Source organism: Scylla paramamosain, unplaced genomic scaffold (assembly GCF_035594125.1).
Source record: "Scylla paramamosain isolate STU-SP2022 unplaced genomic scaffold, ASM3559412v1 Contig48, whole genome shotgun sequence".
NCBI classification, from domain to species: domain Eukaryota; kingdom Metazoa; phylum Arthropoda; class Malacostraca; order Decapoda; family Portunidae; genus Scylla; species Scylla paramamosain.
In genome coordinates, this window is record NW_026973713.1 from 522,925 (window position 1) to 543,483 (window position 20,559).

Here is a 20,559-nt window from a genome sequence, read left to right on the forward strand (position 1 = left end):
TGTGCTTATTCCCGTAGTGAGGAAAGTAGAGACAGACGAGGGGGGATTTTACAGAGTCCTCGCTGAACACTGATGGATGAGCCTGGTCTTGTCAATACCTACTTTCTTTGATAGGAATGACTGGGTTAGGTTAGATTAGTGTTGTTGCTGGTGTTGTTGTTGTTGTTATTGTTGTTGTTGTTAATGGTGAGATTTTGGTGATTTTAGTGGGCTGGTTGTTGCAGTTGTGATGGTGGTAATGGTGGTGAGTAGTAGTAGTAGTAGTAGTAGTAGTCGCACCACCATCAACACCACCACCACCACCACCACCACCAGTAACAACAAAAGTAGCAGTAAAAGTCAGATCATATCATGTTAACTTATACCAATATCAAGTTGAGTCCCACGAGACCAGGATAGGAGAACAATATATGGTAAAGCGCAGTAAAAGAAAGACAATATTGTAAGGCACAGAACAGGGAGGGCAGTGTACCGTGAGGCGCATTACTAAGGCCAGTATATTGTGAGGCACATTACTAAGAGGAGCTGTGTATTATAAGGCACAGTACAAGAAAGGCAGTATATTGTAAGGCACAGAACAGGGAGGGCAGTGAGAGGCGAGGCGTAGTACTCACTGACGAGCGGTGTCTCCTCAGCTGGCGGCAGGGACTCTGATGGTCAAGAGGAAGACAGTCATGGAGAGCAGCGCCGAGATGCCCTGAGTCACCTTCTCCCCGGATTCGCTCGGCACGTGGAACACCAAAAGGGCTGCAGAGAACAGAGGGAAGGTACATGTAGGTCAAGAGTGAAGCTGATGGAGATGTTTGAGTGGCATAAGGGAGATGGCAACCAGAGGAAAGGTGTATATAGGTTAAAAGTGGTGATGATGGAGGTATTCAAGTGGCATAAGGGATATAACAAGGTGACAAACAAAATATTCAGGGTTAGTAATCAGGAGAGGTAGGTGTTGTACAGGGACTGCCACTTGTAGGCCTCATTACTTCATGCACCAACCCATATTTTGTCGCGTTATGTTCCTGTGGTTCTGATGGAGGGGTGCAAGTGGCATAAGGGAGACAACACGGTGATGTAGACAAGATTCTATATAGTCAATAATCAGGATGGGGCTAGAAGATGCTATAATTTTGTCAAGGAGTGACGAGGCTGGACCAAATCTTGAAGGAATACATCAGCAGGAGACATTTCCTCGTCTGTTTGAGAACTATTCCTAACTACCTAACTAAGAAATCAACAAATTCTAACAATCTAATTGAGAAATGAACTAACTCTAACAAGCTAAGAAATCAATTAATTCCAACGAGGTAACTAAGAAATAAACAAATTCTAACAAGCTGACTAACAAATCAATGAATTCCAACAAGATAAACTAATTCTAACAAGCTAATTAAGAACTCCAGCTTATCCTAACAAACTACCTAAGAAATAAAATAATTCTAAAAAAAAAAACTAACCAAGAAAATTAATCTGTTTCCACACCAGACAAGTTCCTCCCCCGCTGTTAGAGGAAGGGGAGGAGGTAATCCATCCACCACGCCCCTCTATATCAGGGCGTCTCAGCAATACTGGCGGGGTGCAAGGTCACAACTCCTTGGCTTACGTCCAAATTGTCTTCACCAAGCCGGAGATTCGAACCCAGGACCCTAGTATTGTGTGTCAGGCGCGCTAACCACTGCACCACCAATCCTCTTAGGCCTCTAAATCTTTGACTGCTAATAACAAAGTAACGTTGGTGGGCAATTCTACTAAGCGAAAATTAAACCGAGTACAGTAGAATGTTTTACTATTTGTGTTGCAGATAACGAGTGTCACAAACATACTGCTCCGGGGAAGTAATCAGAACAGGGCGAGAAATAATGGATTTAAGCTTGATAAAGTTTGGTTTTTGAAAAAGATACGCAGAAATGAATTTTCAAGGACAGTAATCAGTAACGGATGAATGGAATATAACAAGAGTGACAAACAAAATCCTTAGGGTCAATAATTAGGACAGGAAGAGAAATAGTGTGTTCAAGCTTCATGCAGGTACATTTGAAAGAGATAAGAAGGCACTGGATCTCAACAACAATGGTGGATGACTGTAATGGACTCAGTAATCAGGTTGTTAAGGTTGAAAGAAAACCACACAAATTTATGGATGAGGGTGACAGGTGGATGCAGGTAAGAATGTTTTATACAGAGACTGCCACATATAAAACTGGTGACCTCTTGCAGTTTCTCGTGTTTCCTTATGTTGGTAAGTTGTGTTTCCTTGAGTGTTGGCTTTGCACGTTATACACAGGGACGCTTAAGTAAACACTAAAACTCCATCGCCTCTGTTGAATCTTTTCATCGCCTCTGTTGAATCTTTTTTTTTTTAAGTTAATGCAAAGTTGTACACGAGTATTTTACTGAACTTTGAAGAAACCACAGCAATCCTCCTTCATGAACATAATAACATAGGGATTAATAATAAAAACAAGTAGACAAAAAAAAATAAAGAAATGAAAGAAACGTAAAATAAGACAAAAATAAATACAAGAAAACAATCAGTAATACAAAAGAATAACAAAAAATCAACACAATAAAAGGAAAATAGAACACAGAAGACAATTAAGAAAAAAAATTAGCACAAACTACAAACAAATATTTAAACCACACGGAAAAAAAAAAAAAGCAATACAAGGGAATACGCAAGGAACGCAGAGGAAGAGTACAAGGGAAAGACAGCCAGCGAGGAACACTTTGTCCTTAAAGAGGCAATTTGTGGCCACCGCAGGAACCACACGATCTCATCTACACGTCATGGAAGCCAGGCAGGAGGAGGAGGAGGAGGAGGAGGAAAAGGGGGGACTTTTACGTAGAAGAGATCAGGAAACGATGAGAAACGAGGTCATTGAGCACAAGGAGGAGGAGGAGGAGGAGGAGGGTTACGTAGGATGATGGGAAACCCCAGAGGTGAATGAGAAAGAGGAGGAGGAGGAGGAGGAGGAGGAGGAGGAGGAGGAGGAGGAGGAGGAGAAAGAGGAGAACACAACAAGTAAAAAACAGAAGGACTAAAAAGTTAACACTTCTAAAAATCTCTCTCTCTCTCTCTCTCTCTCTCTCTCTCTCTCTCTCTCTCTCTCTCTCTCTCTCTCTCTCTTTTTATTTAAACATGAGTACATTGTCACCCGAAGGCGCACTGCCGTGTGCAACCTATTTAAGGGGTGGGGCACAACACAATTATAAATATAAATTATATACATATATATATATATATATATATATATATATATATATATATATATATATATATATATATATATATATATATATATATATATATATATATATATATATATATATATATATATATATATACATTCTTTATGGGCTTATTGTTAGCAGGGGGGTTGGGAACGAGCCCCTCCAGTGGTGTGCTGCTAACTTCACGTCCTGGGTATCCATCCCCCTGATATGTGGGACGGAGGACGCGAAGACGTTCCACAGTCTGGAGACTTGCCCCCAAAAGGTGCGCTGGTGTTGGCTGGAGCGGGAACGCGGCACTTCCACTGAGTCACCACTGGATAACACCGTTCTCGTGTCCCGCGAGGTGACTCTGGTGGGCAGCCGTAGTCCCGCCAGATGTGGCACACCCTGCACCTGTGCCTTGTGGAACACCACAAGGGCTGCCACGTCCCTGCGGTGTTCTAGCGTGTCGACGGGAACCTCAGGATGGGCTGGGGCACCTGCTGCTTCCACCAGTCGCAGCGCCCGTCGCTGGATGCCGTCGAGCCTGCTTATGTGTGTGGCAGCACAGGACATCCAGGAGAGGGCAGCATACTCTAAATAAGGCCGTATCTGGGCCTTGTAGAGCAAGAGCCTCCCTCTCCTGTCAAGCAAGTTGGCCACCCTCCTCAAGGAGGAGACTCGGTGTGAGGCCTTAAGGGCAATGTGTTTGACGTGGCGGTCAAACCGCAGCCCTCGATCCACCTCCACCCCCAGAATCTTGACTGACTCCTGGAGTTCGAGAGGAAGGCCACCAAAGCTTAGCCCTCCCTCCACTGCTGGCTCGGCAGCGGGGGATCGAGAAACTACCATTGCCTGTGTCTTCTCCGGAGCAAAGGTCACCTGCCAGCGTGCCCCCCACTCCTGTATCAATCAGCAGCTTGGGGTGATACAGGAGTGGGGGGCACGCTGGCAGGTGACCTTTGCTCCGGAGAAGACACAGGCAATGGTAGTTTCTCGATCCCCCGCTGCCGAGCCAGCAGTGGAGGGAGGGCTAAGCTTTGCTCTCTCTCTCTCTCTCTCTCTCTCTCTCTCTCTCTCTCTCTCTCTCTCTCTCTCTCTCTCTCTCTCTCTCTCTCTCTCTCTCTATCTGTCTATCTATCTATCTATCTATCTCTCTCTCTCTATCTCTCTCTCTCTGGAAATAAGCCAGAGCATGAAGTGTGTGTGTGTGTGTGTGTGTGTGTGTGTGTGTGTGTGATGAGAGAAGCTGTTTACATGTGTCAACTTTATGATTATGCATTAGAAGTTTCTCTCTCTCTCTCTCTCTCTCTCTCTCTCTCTCTCTCTCTCTCTCTCTCTCTCTCTCTCTCTCTCTCTCTCTCTCTCTCACCAGTTTCTTCTTCTCTTCCCTTCCATCTCTCCCCTCCTCCTTCCTTCCTTCCTTCCTTTCTTCCTTCCTTCCTTCTTTCCCTAGTTGTCTCATTCCTTTCCTTCATTCCATTCCTTGCTTCCCCTTTTCTTCCCTCCTCCAACTTCTCTCCTTCCTTCCTTCCTCCTTCCCTCCTCCCCCACACCACTTCCCTTATTCCTTCCTACTTTCCTTCACTCCATTCCTCTCTCTCTCTCTTTCTTTCCTTATTGAATTATGTAGATGAAGGAGGGAGTAAGAGAGGGAGGGAGGGAGGAAGGGAGGGAGAAAAGAAGGGAGGAATATATGGTTAGGGTAAAGAAAAGAGGAAGGAAAAGAAAAAAAAAGAAAGAAAGAAAAAAAGACAGACAGAAAGGAACAAAGAGAAAGAAAAGTAGGAAAGAAAGAGACAGAAAGAAAAGAAAAGAACGGTATGGAAGGAAGAGAGAGAGAGAGAGAGAGAGAGAGAGAGAGAGAGAGAGAGAGAGAGAGAGAGAGAGAGAGAGAGAGAGAGAGAGAGAGAGAGAGAGACACCAAACCTATACACCCACCCACCCATCCACATACACACACACACACACACACACACACACACACACACACACACACACACACACACACACACACACACACACACACACACACACACACACACACACGAGTAATTAATTAGGCCGCAGGTAAAAATGAAGAAGCGAGCAATAGGAAGAGACAAATAAGTAATACATAGAGTCTACCTGTGGAAGTTAATACAAAGAGATAGTGATGAGAGTGTGGAGGAGATGAAAATGATAAGCATGCAGTTAGAGGTTATATTGTGCATGGGAAATATATTAGCAAGTAAACAGAAAGTAAGTTATAAGTAGAAGATTTGTAATGCAGAGAGAGAGAGAGAGAGAGAGAAGAGAGAGAGAGAGAGAGAGAGAGAGAGAGAGAGAGAGAGAGAGAGAGAGAGAGAGGTAGTACTGAATGGAGAATTGATAGACTGGTAGTAGAAATGACTGTTCTTTCCCTACCTTCTTCTTTCTCTTCTTATTTTCTCTTTCTGTGACTTTTTTCTATCTCTCCTCTTCTTTCTCTCTTTCCCTCTATATCCTCTTCTTTTTCTTTTTCTGTGACCTATTTTTTTGTATTTTTCCTCTTTTTTCCCTCTCTTCTATTCCTTTTCCGTGATTTTTTTTCAGCCTCTGCTCTTCTTTCTCTTTTTCTCTCTTTCCTCATTTTTTTTTTGTGTAGGTCTCCTCTTCTTTCCGTCTTTCTCTCGGCTTCTTATTCCATGATTCTGGACTTTTCTCTCCCTCTCCTCCTCAATGTCTAATTTCATTTTCCTCATCATCATATTTTCTGGAGTAGTATCTTGCGCGCCTCCTTCTGCTCCTTACCCTCAGAATAAGTAAAGTTCTGACGAAGTACCACCTGCTGCCGTCAAAAAAAGTATTTATGTTGTCTAAACTTTGCTTGGTTTCATTTTCTCTCCCCCTGAGCTATTAACCCACTGAATGGCTCCAATTTGACCTCTTGACTGTTAATGACACACGTTTCACTTCACTTGATTTACCTTAGATAAATAATACACAGAACCGAAATAGAACAGCAGGCCCCGGGAGGTTCCAAGCACCTCATTGTTTACGTCTTTTGAAATTATTCTCTCAGATTGCTACACATTTTCATTCGTTCGTGGCAGTGACAAGTAGATCAAAGGGTCTAGTGTAAGCTCAGTGTGTGATTTCAAAGCGCGAAGTGACATCAGCAGGAGTGATCGAGTCTCAAGTGTTTTAGTGGCCCAGTCAGAATCGTAAAGGGCAGTGTGTGTTTCTGAACATGTGGTGCTGAGATCAATTTTAGTGGGTACTGAAAAATGCTGCGTATATTGTAAGGCGGTACAATGTAAACGCTCCTTGCAAGGCACACCAAACTATCGGGAGTGTACTTTTATATTTGATGAAGTTAGCCTCATTTTCAACTGTTAATACAACTGTAGTTAATACAACCAGATATTAGAATTAACAGGCGCGGGAGTGTCCAGACTAGACGCAAGGGATGCTGGGGTCGCAAAAAAAGGTTAAGAAATGTTAGTCTATGGAGAGATGAAGTAGTAAGTGTCACATTGTCATTGGCAGTAAAGTGTTAACAAAGCTACAAGAAAAGAAAATCTGAACTTCGTTACACTACAAATGAGAATAAAGAATACTTGTAGCCATCCTGTCCTCGCCTGATGTATGACACAAGCACAGGGAAGGAGGGACAGAAACACCTAAACAGAGAAGAGGAATAAAAATGTTAAAAGAAGAAGAAAGAAAAGAAAAAAAGAAGGAAAAAATGAGGATAAAAGAAGAAAAAAAACAGTTGTTGGTACATAGATAACAAAAGAAAGTTTATACAAAAGAGGATTATTAATTATGTTACTGGAGAAAGAAAAATAAAGGAAAAAGAAGCTTAAAAAGGAAAATAAACAAAGTAGATGCATAAATAAAGAAAGGAAGTTATTACACAAAAGAGAATTACAAATTGTGTTGTTAGACAAGAAGAAAATAAACAAAAATAAATAAAAATGTAGAAAAATGAGTTAGCATGAGAGAGAGAGAAAAAAAAAAAGGTTGATGCATAGACATAAGAAAGGGAAGTTATTACATAAAGGAGGATGATTGACTTTTGTTCCTGTCTACACTACAGAGTCAGGAATGATTGTTTTGTCCCCACCGAGAAGTTAATGTACACAGGAAGGACTGGTAAATATTAAAGGCAAACAGATAAACATGATGACTAGATAATAATGATGCAAAACAAAGAGATTACTTTTCAACAACAATCTGAGGAATTAATGTCCACAGGCAGAGCAGGTAAATGTCAAACGTAAACAGATAAACACCAAAACAAAATAATAACACAAAAATAAGATGATTAATATTTCAGCAAAATTACAAAATGAGAACAAGTCATGATCACTTTCTCGTCTAAACAATTAGTACACACAGGTACGGCACGATACAGCAAAGGTAAATATTTACACACAACAACTAATTAATAATAATAATGGTAATAATAATAATAATAATAAAATAATAATAATAATAATAATAATAATAATAATAATAATAATAATAATAATAATAACAATAATAATAATGATAATAATAATAATAACAACTACAACAACAAAAACAACAACAACAACAACAACAACAACAACAACAACAACAACAACAAGGTGATTACTTTTCTAGCAACACTACCAAGAGCGAGAGAGACAAGAAGAATCAGTCTCACCTGTGCAATTAACATGCAAAGGTAAATAAGAGATAAACACTAAGGGTAGATACAACACCTGAACTAAATAATATTACAAGAACAAGGTAATTAATAATTTCCATCGCCACAAAAGGAGAACCAAGACTAATAACTTTCTCACCTAAGGAGTGAACACACACAGGTAAGGCAGGTGAGATGAAAGGTAAACACACAAATAACTTAGTAACAATCATACAGAAGGAACATTACTTACTGAAATACAAAATTGAGACAGTAAAGAGTAATATCCTTGTTCTCACCTGTGCTATTAATAAACACAGGTAGAAGAGAAGAGGACAGGTTCAATGAAAGGTAAATACATAAAGAAAAGAAAAAATGTTATAGGAAAGAGGATTATTGTCTTTTGGAAATGCACAACAAGGAGAGCAAGGAATAATAATCACTTTCTCACCTCAAATATTAATAGCCACAGGTAAGACAGATGGAATTAAAGGTAATTATATAAACAAAAAAGCAGGAAATATTACAAGAATAGAGGATTATTATTTCCTAACAATTCAATAAAAAGTAATGGATAATAACTCTCCTCTCACCTTAGCTATTAATAAACACAGATGAAGGACAACATGACAGGTGGAACTAAAGGTATGGTTACTTAAAAAAAAAAAAAAAAAAAGAGGACAAAAATGTTACGCGAAAGAAGATTGCTGTCTTTTTAATCTACATGGAAAAAGAGAACAAGGAATAATCACCTTGTCACTTGAAATATTAATAGCCACAGGTAAGACAGGCAGGATTAAAGGTAAATACAAAAAAAAAAAAAATACCAAAAATATTATACGAAAAGAGTATTATTATTTTAACTACTCATAAAAAATAAGGAAAAAATAACTTTCTTCTCACTAACAACACTCACAGGTAGGACAGGTAAAGTAACTCCCAAAACTATCTTTAAAAAAATAAAAGGTTTACATTCTGACACAATGGACGATACTATTTGGCACGTTTGGTGATTACGGTGACAACAGTTATTGTTATCATCAATATCATTACTGGTGAAAGCTTTGCATGACAGCGAGGGATGGTCCTGCTTGTCTCCGAAGCTTCCGACGAGAGAGCAGACAAAGCCAATTAGATATTACCATTACGTAATGAAGGTGAGCCCTATGAATAATTATGGAGATATCTTATTAAGTAAAGTGGACAGAAATGAAGGCTGATGCTATGACTCCTTTTATTTATTTATTTATTTTTATTTTTTTTTCGCGGGAATGGAAAAAAAAAATAAAAAAAGTTGCTTCATTTATTGTATTGCCGCACTCCTACGTGAGTTGATTGAATTAATATTGCTTTTGAAAAATAATAAGTAATCATAATAGAATACTGTGAGACCCTCGGATATACGACAGGAAAACAATGAGGGACAAGATTACTGCCATTCATCTCCTTCTCTTGTGCGTATCGTTCCTTCTGCACTCAGGTAAATACTCTCTCTCTCTCTCTCTCTCTCTCTCTCTCTCTCTCTCTCTCTCTCTCTCTCTTACACAATCCCTGTGGCCACGTCCGTAATCACACCTTCCCTTTCGTGCAAAATACTTCCCCCGCCTCGCCAGGCTTGAATGAAGGCGCGCGCACACACACACACACACACACACACACACACACACACACACACACACACACACACACACACACACACACACACACACATTTAATACACTGCAGCCTATCACGTCACTGCTTCTCCCTTATTTCCCTCCCTACCTCGACTGTCCCATCCACATCCTTATCATCGTCTATCACTGCTACTACTACGACTACCTCTACTACTACTACTACTACTACTACTACTACTACTACTACTACTAAAAGTGCTGCTGCTACTACTACTACTATTACTGCTTTACCTATATAGAAGATATGTTTGCAGAAAAAATGGATGAGAAATAGCACAGAGTAAAAATTGCATGCTGTTGCCTTGACACTAGCGAGCCTTCCCTCTCCCCTCTCCTCAGGGACACACACACACACACACACACACACACACACACACACACACACACACACACACACACACACACACACCACCCTTCCACCATGCTCATCGCTACACCCTCAGCACCTCAGCCGTCACACCTACACGTTCATCCTATTACTACTACTACTACTACTACTACTACTACTACTACTACTACTACTAGCACTACTACTGCACACTTTCCTCAGACCTCAGCCAGCCCTTCCCCTCTGTGAGCCAGACACAAGTGGTGCAGTGTGCGTGATGGGGCCTCGCAACTTTACAACAATTCCTCTCGTGGTGACCTTGAGCGAGAAGGGTTTCGAGGGTGTAGGTAATGATGAGAGAGAGAGAGAGAGAGAGAGAGAGAGAGAGAGAGAGAGAGAGAGAGAGAGAGAGAGAGAGAGAGAGAGAGAGAGAGAGAGAGAGAGAGAGAGAGAGAGAGAGAGAGAGAGAGAGAGAATAAACAAAACAGACAAGGAAGATTTAACAGGATTACAGCCAGTGACCGGGATACACACGCATCATCAGAACAAGAAGGTGTTGCTCTAATAAGTGCAGGAAGGGTCCTAGGAAAGTCTGAGGGGAAGGGAGAAAGAAAGGTTACATTATCACGAAGAAAAAAGATGTTTCTCTTATTTTGTTGTGGTTCCAGGAGGGAGTGAGAACAAAGAAAGACACAAAGTCTGAGAAAACTACGCCTGATGAGAGAGTAAGGCGCCGTGAAGGTCGGAGACGCCAAATAATCGCAAGGCAAGGCTGCCACAAACACGTCAGTGACACGTCAGCCTGTCGCCCACCACGCCCTCACTGAGGCTAACGAGCCACTCAGGAGCTGCTGCAGGAGACGGACAGGCACCGGTGTGTTATATACCTGGGATTGGGGCGACTGTAATGACGTGAGGCGAGGCGAGAACAGGGCGCTAATACCCGTCTTCCCGCCCGCCTCCCTTCCTTCCTGTGTGCATGACTGACTGACTCACTGAGCGCAAGGGCATGCCAACACTTGCACGGCTACACGAACCAAGTCACTAAGTCAGGAGGTCACCAACTTGATAATGAGTCACGGTGGTGAAGGGGAAGCACCCCCGCCTCTTCCGTCCCCCCTCCTCCCTGCCCCCTTATCCCTGCCCCCTCCTTCCTCCTGGACACAGTGACTCACACATAACACACGGCCAGAGTTGTGAGGTATGATTCAAAGCCTTGCCATGCCGCTGTGCTGTTAGAGTTAGGCTGAGTTATGGTGGCACAGCCGGCGCGCCATGCTGGAAAAAAATATGACCCGAGGGCGACCAGAGGTGGAAAAACGTGGGAGAGAGGGAGGGAGGGAGGAATGAAAGGACGCACATTCATAATGGTGTCTTTTTTCAGACCCTCACCTCGATCTTACTCGTTCCTGCATTGCGCCTGACCAAGGTTCTATTTAAAACCTGTGGTCCGTAAAATCACCTACATGTGTGCCTGTGTGTGTGTGTGTGTGTGTGTGTGTGTGTGTGTGTGTGTGTGTGTGTGTGTGTGTGTGTGTGTGTGTGTGTGTGTGTGTGTTGTATTTAGAGACGATGCCTTCCCTTCCCTTCCTTCTCTATAGAGGATGCAAGACTGTACCTGTGTTTGTGTTCGCGAAGTTCACGTATGTGAACATATATGTGGCACAGTATAGCATACTATACACTCCATCACTCATTATTGTGTCATGTGCTGCAAACAACAAAACAAGTAGTCTATTATTACCTCTATCATGTGCAAAATGGCGGCTCAAATAGGAACAAGTCAGGGTGTAAACATTTGCGCTACTTGTGTCATTCTTTATTCAGGTCTGTATAAAAGCTTCGGCTTGATGGACCTGGCCTTACGTATTGAACTGTGTATGAAATGCAGAAATGCATTAATGTTACAAAAGGCAAACAAAATATATCAATCAGTCAATATTACTCAACCTCTCTCTCTCTCTCTCTCTCTCTCTCTCTCTCTCTCTCTCTCTCTCTCTCTCTCTCTCTCTCTCTCTCTCTCTCTCAGGCGGTCTGTTCACCACCATCCTACTTTTCGCCACTCAGCCAAAACTGAACCAAGGTATATTTTTAATTTCATGAGAACTAGGATGGGAGGAAAAAGCAGTCGACTGTCAGTGGAGGCACGGCTGAGCCTCCTGGGCGAGTGTGGCGTGGACGCCGTGAGGCTGTCCCGCCCCCGCTCAGGGGGCTGCTGTGGGAGGGGGAGGCGCTCTCTGGCCTCCTTTACCTTCCGGCAAGGGGCCGAGGGGGGGGCGAAGCCCCTCGTGTCGGATCAGGCGGCCAGCCTGAATATGGACAAGCTGGCCGCCTTGGACCAGGAGACACCCATCAGGGTGCAGTGCCTGGCAGGAGGCGCAACAGTCTTCTGTCAGGACCTGCCCCTGAGGGACCTCCTGGCCGGACTGAAGTACACTACGGCGGGGCGTCACGCCGTTTTGTACTTCAGCCTGGCCGGAGGTCTGGGTGTCCACGGGGGGCAGGGGCAGGGCTGCCCCGTGCTCTTTTGCAACAGCAAGAGAGTGGGCAGCCGCCCCAAGCCCCCCCAGGAGGACCAGGCTGTCCGCGTCCCAGAGGCGGGGCAGGAGGCCGGCCCCGCCCCAGAGGCTGGCCAGGTGGTGGTGGCCAGCCCGGGGCACGAGGCCGGCCACGCCCCTGAGGCTGGCCAGGTGGTGGCGGCCAGCCCAGGGCACGAAGCCTGCCCCGCCCCAGAGGCTGGCCAGGTGGTGGCGGCCAGCCTGGGACACGAGGTCGGCCCCTCCCCTGAGGCTGGCCAGGTGGTGGCGGCCAGCCCAGGGAAGGAGGCCGGACCCGCCCCTGAGGCTGGCCAGGTGGTGGCGGCCAGCCCGGGGAAGGATGGCCTGGGCCTGTGGGTCTCGGCCCCCAGCCCGGAGGAGGGGCAAAAGGAGGCCAGGAGCGCCACGACCCCCGCGGAGGACGAGGGAGCGGGGCTCGTCCTCCGAGGAGTGGGGAAGGGAGTGGTGGCCCCTTCCTCACCACCACAGCGCCAACTCCCCCAGCCAGGGAAGGCTCGCCAGGGGAGGGGCAGGGCTGGAAGCAGGTTGTCCTACGGCCTGTGGGACAACCTGCTCGCCATTGCACAGACCCTGTCCCTCACCCTGGTGGTGTACTCCGCCCTGCTGGACTACTTCCCTGACTGAGGGGGGCAGCCGGCCCCACAGGGCAGTCGGCTGCCCGGGGAGGGGGGAGGGGGGAGGGGGGAGGGGATAGGTTAGGTGGGAGGGGGGAGGGGGGAGGGGGGAGGGGATAGGTTAGGTGGGAGGGGGGAGGGGGGAGGGAAGACAGCCTGGTGGGGGGAGGGAGTGCTGTCTTGGGAGGGGGGAGGGGGGAAAGGGGTAGGTTAGGATAGGTTAAGTTAGGTTAGGTTAGGTTAGGGTAGGTTAGGTTAGGGTAGGTTAGGTTAGGTTAGGTTAGGTTAGGGTAGGTTAGGTTAGGTTAGGTTAGGGTAGGTTAGGTTAGGTTAGGTTAGGGTAGGTTAGGTTAGGTTAGGTTAGGTTAGATTAAGCTATCAGGACAAGTAAATAACAACACCGCCGTGTGCGGCGGCCATCATGTGAGCAATGCACGTATTTTCGTGACCACCTGCTGCCTTGGCAGAGACAGAGCGAGAGAGAGGGAATCACGTTTTTTGCATGGCCAGTTTTCCTTTAATTCTTCTTCGCATAATTTATTATTCGCATATTTATTACCAAATTACTCGAGAATGAGCCTTATTGGAAGCTAAGGGAAAATAAACTGTATGATCATGTATGGGAACATTAATATAGTTACTTGAAAATGTACCTTATGGAAAGTATAGGAAAATTAACCGTATGATCGAAGTACGGGAAAATAAATATAGCTACCCAAAAAACAACCTTATTGAAAGTTATGAGAGAGAGAGAGAGAGAGAGAGAGAGAGAGAGAGAGAGAGAGAGAGAGAGAGAGAGAGAGAGAGAGAGAGAGAGAGAGAGAGAGACCTGCGCTTGGTGGCCACCGATGACGACCAACATCACCCAGCACCAGTAACGTCACTGGAGCACCGCCGGGACGTGTCGGCACAAAACTCAGGTGCAGAGGGTCCCTCACCTTGACCCCCTGAGGCTGCTGCCACACACAGTGCAGAGGTGCACCAGAGCTGCAGCCAGTAGCGACGAGCTAGTGAAGGTGCCTCGATCTCGCTCTAGCCAACACCAGCGCAACTACACAGCCAGGACTTCCCGGCTGTGGAACATGTTCACGGCGGCCACGCCCCAAGTGCAGGACATGTCCACGCACCAGGTGAAGCTGGCAGCCCACAGCTGGCGTAGCACGCACCTGTCGCCACTGGCGCTTTAAATTTTTACTGTATTATTGTATTAGTATTATTATCTTTATGTTAAGTATGTATAGTATGTATACTATCATAGGCTTTTTAAACAATTCCATACTCAACGTGCAATTTTAAGCCTTTCTGTAAGTATTTGTTTATATAAAAACAAATACTTACAGAAAGGTTTTTCTCCTTACAGTAGAAAAACCAAGCACAGGATAATCGCCGACTCCGATGCACGCCGAACAAAGGTGAATAAAGATGGCAGGCAGCATTCGCGCGTGTCGTGCGGCGTGGAGCAAGTCGGTAAGCGGGTCAAACCAGAGCAAGGAAAATAAATAAAAAGTACAAAATAAAGGCATTTGCATAAGTCGAAGGCAGCCGTGCGGAGGTGAAACACAGTGACCACGCTCGTCAAGGTGCTGTGGGAAGGTGGTGGTGCCTCCACCGGGCTCCTCAGAATGCTCATTTCGCCATTTTTCAATCCCTGAATTCAGCATCTCAAAATTCCAGCGACTACAGCAAACTTCACCAAAGTGTCAAAGTGGCATGCAGGCCAAGCAGGTAAGCAGTGATGAGGGCTGCCCACCTTGCCGCGTCACCTCGTGGCTGAAATACACAACACCAGACACTGAAAGTACTTAGTGCTACTTACATTGGACTTCACCTCTTGATGGTGATGGTGGTGGTGGTGGTGGAAGTGGTGGTGGTGGTGGTGGTGGTGGTGGTGGTGGCGATCGTTACCTGTGACGGTGAAAAAAAAAAAAGTCAATTAGATGATAAAAAAGAAAATTAACAAAACAGAATTGCACACTTTGTATCATAGTCATATTTTCTCCTTCAGAACACAACAAGTCGAGGACATGCATCGTTTGTGTACGTCTGATTGTTCTTTCTTACTTTGACTTTCCTTTGTCTCACACTAACACTTTCCTAACAGACCTTTTTTTTTTCATTTACATCAACAAATAAACAATACGTACAGTAATATGAAGTGCAACAGACATTTCCCGAAGACTTACAAAAAATACACCCAACACTCTATGGTTTACGAAACACATACGAAACACTGTACACATACTTACTGAAACACCACAAACTTCCTTCGTAGGTTTGACAAATGCAGCAAACACTACACACAGGTAACTAACTGTGACAAACATTCTAGGTACACTTAATGGAATGTGGGAAAACAATATCAAAATATCATAGATGGTTATACACTGTTCTATAAAGACAAGGAAAACAGGAGAGGAGGAGGCGTCGCGTTATACGTTAGGGACACATTACAGTGTTGTATTAACAGTAGAATTAAAACTGATAGCAAAACAGAGTCGATATGGGTAGATATTAAGGAAGGATCACAGTCAGTAGTACTGGGATTAGTGTACAGGCCACCGAACAGTACAAAGGAAATTAACATCTCACAGTCAGGTATGTGTGCTAGGAGATTTTAATTTTGGGAATATAGACTGAGGCCTGATGGTGGGTAACAAGGAAGCAGAGGAATTTCTTAAGGTATTTCAGGATGAATTTTTAAAACAGGTAGTCGTAGAACACACAAGGGGGAACAGTATTCCAGATTTAATTCTTACTAACAGGGAGGAAGCAGTCACACAGGTAGAGGTTGGAGGACAGCTAGGTAACAGTGACCATTAAGAAATTAGGTACAATTTAAAATGGGAGGAAACTTTTAGAAGCAAAAACACTAGTAAAATACCTGACTTTAGGAGAGCAGATTTTAAGGAATTAAAAAGGTACCTCCAAGGAATTGACTGGCAACGGATGCAGAGTGAGGTCAGGTCCGGGACGGAGTTGAGAGAGATAAGGCAGGATGAGAGAGGTGAGGTGAGGCGTGAGAGTGTAGGACAAGAGGAGGGAAGATGTGTCCGGAAGGGGCGGAGGAGAGAGGGAGGGGGATAGGTATGAATATGTTGGAGGGTCAGGTCATGCTGAAATGGGAGAGGTGAGGTCGAGGTGAGTAGATGAGGGAATGGAGAGGGTGGAAGGGGTCGAGATGAGGGAATTAGGTGCAGAAAATGTAGATGAGTTGTATAATATTTCGTAGATAAACTGCATACAGGTCAGTTAGCAAACATCCCGTATAGAGCAATAAGATAACAGAAAATGACCCTAAATGGATGACTGCTAGGTTAAAACATTATATAGGGTGGAAGAGAAGTATATATAAGAGATTAAGGGCAGGTGAAGAAGTTTTAAGGACACAATATAATGAATTAGTTAGAACAGTCAGGAGGTTAACGAGGAAAGCTAAGGGCAATTATGAATTGAAGGTAGCCAGCCAGGCGAAGACGGACCCCAAGGAATTTTATCAGGTATACAGGACGAAGAATAAGGATACTATAGGTCCATTAAAGGCAGCAGATGGGGAGCTGGTTAGTTCTGGGGAGGAGATTAGCAAAATTGTGAATAGATATTTTTTAACTGTCTTCACCCAGGAAAACATGCAGTATATGCCAAATAGTGAACAGGTGTTTAGAGCAGATGAGAATGAGAAGCTGACAGATATTTCCATAACTAGGGAGATAGTGGAACAGGAGATAGATAGACTAAAAAAGTTCAAGACACCAGGACCTGATGAAATATATCCCAGAGTACTTAAGGAATGCAAAGAGGTTATTAGTGAGCCGTTAGTTTCTGTCTTTAGGAAATCACCTGAGTCAGATGAGGTACCAGTAATGTGGAGGCAGGCTAATGTAGTACCTATCTTTAAAAAAGGAGATAAAACTTTAGACCTGTCAGCTTAACTTCAGTTGTGGGTAAATTATTGGAGTCAATAATAGCGAGGAACATTAGGGAACATTTAGACAATTAGAATCTTTGCATAACTTGATAAATCAGTCACAGCATGGCTTCACAAAGGGAAAGTCTTGCCTGACAAACTTGTTAAGTTTTTACAGAAGAGTGTACGAAGCAGTAGATAATGGTGATAGTTATGACATCTTATATCTGGACTTTAGTAAAGCATTTGACAGGGTACCCCATCAAAGGCTCCTGAGAAAGGTTAGGGTACATGGGATAGATGGGAAGGTGTTAGGCTGGATAGGGTCATGGCTTGGTAACAGGCGACAGAGAGTTGTAATAAACGGCTCGAAATCCGAATGGGGTCATGTAATTAGTGGGGTGCCACAGGGATCAGTATTAGGGCCATTGTTATTTCTAATATATATCAATGACTTAGATAGTGGAATTAGTAGTGATGTTAGTAAATTTGCGGATGACACAAAGATAGGTAGATTAATTAGGTCAGAATCGGATGCATCGCACTGCAGGCAGATTTAGATAGGATGAATGAATGGACGGATAGATGGCAAATGCAATTAAATATCAATAAATGCAAAGAACTTAGCGTAGGTAGAGGAAACCCACACAATAGGTACACATTAAACAACCAAACTCTGGTAGGTACGGGGTACGAGAAAGATTTAGGAGTTATAGTTAGCTCTGAACTCCGTCTAGGAAAACAATGCATAGAAGCCAGAAACAAGGCAAATAGGGTACTAGGATTCATTTTTAGGAGTGTTAAAAGTAGAAGGCCGGAAGTAATATTAAAGTTATACTTGGCGCTGGTCAGACCACATCTAGACTACGCTGTGCAGTTCTGGTCCCCACATTACAGGAAAGATATAGGTCTATTAGAATCAGTACAGAGGAGAATGACTTAAAGGATACAGGGGATGAGGAGTATTCCTTACGAAGCGAGGTTGAAGCGGTTAAATTTACATTCTCTAGAGAGACGTAGGTTAAGAGGGGACCTGATAGAAGTGTTTAAGTGGTATAAGGGTTATAACAAGGGAGATGTAAGCAAAATTCTTAGGATCAGCATCCAGGGAACAAGAAATAACGGGTTCAAGCTTAAAAAATTTAGGTTTAGGAAGGAGATAGGAAAAAATTGGTTCTCAAATAGAGTGGTAGATGAGTGGAACGGACTCAGTAATCATGTTGTTAGTGCTAGGACATTAGAGAGATTTAAGAGAAAATTAGACAGGTTTATGGATGGGGATAACAGATGGAAATAGGTAGGTATATTTCATACAGGGACTGCCACGTGTAAGCATGGTCGCTTCTTGCAGCTTCCCTTATTTCTTATGTTCTTATGTTCTTAATTTTCTTCTTTTCTGTTGCTATATATATATATATATATATATATATATATATATATATATATATATATATATATATATATATATATATATATATATATATATATATATATATATATATATAGGTATTTTGCTGATTTTCCTTGGAATGACTACTGCTTCCGTGTCAGAGACCCGTCTTTGTGTGCTGAGCGCATAACAGAGGTGATAGTGTCTGGCATGGAGGCGTACATTCCTCACTCTTTTTCTCGTCCTAAACCTTCTAAACCTTGGTTTAACACAGCTTGTTCTCGTGCTATACATGATAGAGAGGTGGCCCACAAAAGGTACTTAAGCCTTCCATCACCAGAATCTCATGCTCTTTATATTTCTGCCCGGAACCATGCCAAGTCTGTTCTCCAACTAGCCAAAAACTCCTTCATTAACAGAAAATGTCAAAACCTTTCAAGATCTAACTCCCCTTGTGATTTCTGGCATCTAGCCAAAAATATCTCCAATAACTTTGCTTCTTCTTCTTTCCCTCCTCTATTTCAACCAGATGGCACCACTGCTATCACATCTATTTCTAAAGCTGAACTCTTTGCTCAAACCTTTGCTAAAAACTCTACCTTGGACGATTCTGGGCTTGTTCCTCCCTCTCCTCCACCCTCTGACTACTTCATGCCATCTATTAAAATTCTTCGTAATGATGTTTTCCACGCCCTCGCTGGCCTAAACCCTCGGAAGGCTTATGGACCTGATGGGGTCCCTCCTATTGTTCTCCGAAACTGTGCCTCCGTGCTTGCACCTTGCCTAGTCAAACTCTTTCAGCTCTGTCTGTCAACATCTACCTTTCCTTCTTGCTGGAAGTTTGCCTACATTCAACCTGTTCCTAAAAAGGGTGACCGTTCTAATCCCTCAAACTACCGTCCTATTGCTTTAATTTCCTGCCTATCTAAAGTTTTTGAATCAATCCTCAACAGGAAGATTCTTAAACATCTATCACTTCACAACCTTCTATCTGATCGCCAGTATGGGTTCCGTCAAGGCCGCTCTACTGGTGATCTTCTGGCTTTCCTTACTGAGTCTTGGTCATCCTCTTTTAGAGATTTTGGTGAAACTTTTGCTGTTGCCTTGGACATATCAAAAGCTTTTGATAGAGTCTGGCACAAAGCTTTGATTTCCAAACTACCCTCCTACGGTTTCTATCCTTCTCTCTGTAACTTCATCTCAAGTTTCCTTTCTGACCGTTCTATTGCTGCTGTGGTAGACGGTCACTGTTCTTCTCCTAAATCTATTAACAGTGGTGTTCCTCAGGGTTCTGTCCTGTCACCCACTCTCTTCTTATTATTCATTAATGATCTTCTAAACCAAACTTCTTGTCCTATCCACTCCTACGCTGATGATACCACCCTGCACTTTTCCACGTCTTTTCATAGACGTCCAACCCTTCAGGAGGTAAACATACCACGCAGGGAAGCCACAGAACGCCTGACTTCTGATCTTTCTAAAATTTCTGATTGGGGCAGAGCAAACTTGGTATTGTTCAATGCCTCAAAAACTCAATTCCTCCATCTATCAACTCGACACAACCTTCCAGACAACTATCCCCTCTTCTTCAGTGACACTCAACTGTCCCCCTCTTCTACACTGAACATCCTCGGTCTGTCCTTTACTTATAATCTGAACTGGAAACTTCACATCTCATCTCTAGCTAAAACAGCTTCTATGAAGTTAGGTGTTCTGAGGCGTCTCCGCCAGTTTTTCTCACCCCCCCAGCTGCTAACTCTGTACAAGGGCCTTATCCGTCCATGTATGGAGTATGCTTCACATGTTTGGGGGGGTTCCACTCATACTGCTCTTCTAGACAGGGTGGAATCAAAAGCTTTTCGTCTCATCAACTCCTCTCCTCTAACTGACTGTCTTCAGCCTCTCTCTCACCGCCGCAATGTTGCATATCTAGCTGTCTTTTACCGCTATTTTCATGCTAACTGCGCTTCTGATCTTGCTAACTGCATGCCTCCCCTCCTTCCGCGGCCTCGCTGCACAAGACATTCTTCTTTCTCTCACCCCTATTCTGTCCACCTCTCTAACGCAAGAGTTAACCAGTATTCTCAATCATTCATCCCTTTCTCTGGTAAACTCTGGAACTCCCTGCCTGCTTCTGTATTTCCACCTTCCTATGACTTGAATTCCTTCAAGAGGGAGGTTTCAAGACACTTATCCACCAATTTTTGACCACTGCTTTGACCCTTTTACGGGACTGGCATTTC

At 43.8% G+C, this 20,559-nt stretch overlaps 1 long non-coding RNA gene across 2 annotated transcripts in view; it reads right to left on the bottom strand.

The window, feature by feature from the left end:
• Nucleotides 1-631: 631 nt before the first annotated feature.
• LOC135098163 (uncharacterized) overlaps nucleotides 632-20,559 on the bottom strand; it is a 66,294-nt gene continuing 46,366 nt past the window's right edge. For both annotated transcript variants that reach the window (XR_010266627.1, XR_010266626.1), the window contains exons 3-4: nucleotides 14,839-14,927; nucleotides 632-747 (exon numbers count right to left, since the gene is read on the bottom strand). This is a non-coding gene — a long non-coding RNA (uncharacterized LOC135098163). The remainder of the gene's footprint in view (nucleotides 748-14,838; nucleotides 14,928-20,559) is intronic.